Raw genomic sequence first — 2,169 nt, forward strand, 5'->3', positions numbered from 1 at the left:
TCGGTGTCCCGCTGGGCCTCGGGCCCTTTGGCCCAGAACCCGTCCTCAGTCTGAGGTGAAGACGAGCCGAGGCGCCGCCCGCAGAGAGGCGCCCACATCGATAATCGCTCCTCTGATGTTTCTGAACTTTGGGGGGAGCTCCACATCACAGGCAGCAGTTTGTTCCGGGTCGTCATCTCACAAAGCCCCAGCAGGCGGAAGGAAGATCACCGGGAAAGTGATGTTGGGATCTGTCCTTTTGATGTTTCACCTCCGGAACATCTTCAGATGTTTCTGAGCTTCCATCTTTACTCTTTTATATCCACGCAGATGTCCGTCGGCTCCTGATGAAAAGCTTTGGCCAGAAAGTGGCAGCAGGAGGACATAAAGCAGCTCGCGGTTACATGAGCTGAGGGCCCAAAGACCGACGAACTGAGGCCGCGATATCTCAGAATCTGGCTCTTCTGAAGCCTACACTTCCCAGCATGCAGTTGGATAACCTCACAGCACTTCTGCTGACCCTGCAGTTGCCTCGCATCCGTTTCTGAAGCGTCACCAGGAACTCAGCCGAAAGTCAGACCAACCTTAGCCGAAAATGTTTTTGTTTTTTTTAGTTTAAAGCTTCACCGTCTGAGCCAAGGGTGGAAAAAAACCAGATCATTTTTATTTATTTTTGAGTTTCTGTGTGATAGAAAAACACCTTCATCTGAGCAAAACTGTGTTTTTAAAGTTTTAATTTAAACTTTTCTGTAAGCAGAACGGACGTTTCTGCCTTTCTGTCGTGAATTTGTGTTTTTTTTTCATCTTTTTTTTGTAAAAAATGTCCTCATCTGTTGTTGTTCACAACGTTTGTCTGTTTCCTCTGTAGCCATCAGCACACACACACACACACACACACACACACACACACACACACACACACACAGTTTAACCCTCACACTCTTTTACAAAAGTTTACAAGAGCTTTATTCACAGAAGAATGGAATGGAAGAGCTTTCTGTACATAGTTCTGTAAATAGATGGATTTCCTCGTGTAGGAGGAGAGTAAATGTGGGATGATGAGGGGGGTCGGGGGTGGTCTGTGGGGTGGGCTTAAATTTAATTTTAGACGGTAGACTCTACTTTTCTGAATCTGACTCTATTTTTCATTTTCTAAAGCGTTTTCTCCTTTTTTTTGTTGTTATTTTTGGACAGACAGACGGACAGAGAGCTTCTTAACAAGCCAACTGCAAGAAAACTTGATCTTTGTACCAATTTGCAGACTTGTCTTTGGTTACCTGTACATAATTTTAAAATAATAAAAATTGATACTTTCAGTAATCCCCGCGTGGGCTTTTCTTTCTTGGTCAGTCTGTGGAGAACAATCAATATTAAAGCTGCAGATGACTTATTAAAAAGTCTGTAAAAGGTTATTTTTCTTCTTTCAGCTCCTGTTTGGATCTTACAAAATAATTCCATGGTCTGTTGGCTGTAAGAATTTACATTAATATGCGTGTTTAATTTATAAAAGGATCCAGTTTTGGACACATAACTCAAATATCAGACACTTCGTGGCAGGAAATGAGAAGAATAACTGAAAAAATGTCACTATGAATGTAATTACAGTAATTTAAGGAAACAGGAAGATATATTTGAACGTTTCAGTCTTTAAATGTCTTTAAATATGTATATATATAGATATATATTTGTGCTGGGCAACGATTAAAATGTTTAATCTAATTAATCACATGATTTCCCTGATTAATCACGATTAATCTCATTAGTACGCAGAATCCAAAAATGAATCCAAAAGTAGCGTATAGCTTTTAGCATTTAGCTTTATTTTAAATGTGCTGCCATATGAATGAAAGTGCCATAACATTTGTTGTGCAAACACACTTTTAACATCAGCATCTTTCTGTAGTTTTTATGTAGAAGCCTCGCTCCACTGTCTGTTTCCTTGAATGACTTGCTGCTATCAGTTGTGTGTTTTGCCTTTAAGTCATTAATCGTGTTTAATTTATAAAAGGATCCAGTTTTGAACACAAAACTCAAATATCAGACACTTTGTGGCAGGAAATAAGAAGAATAACTGAAAAAATGTCACTGTTAATGCATTTTTAACAGGTAATTACAGTAATTTAAGGAAAGGGGAAGATATATTTGAAAGTTTCAGTCTTTAAATGTCACTTGGTTGCGCGCGTTCTCCCC

This window comes from Odontesthes bonariensis, chromosome 23 (assembly GCF_027942865.1).
Source record: "Odontesthes bonariensis isolate fOdoBon6 chromosome 23, fOdoBon6.hap1, whole genome shotgun sequence".
NCBI classification, from domain to species: Eukaryota; Metazoa; Chordata; class Actinopteri; order Atheriniformes; family Atherinopsidae; genus Odontesthes; species Odontesthes bonariensis.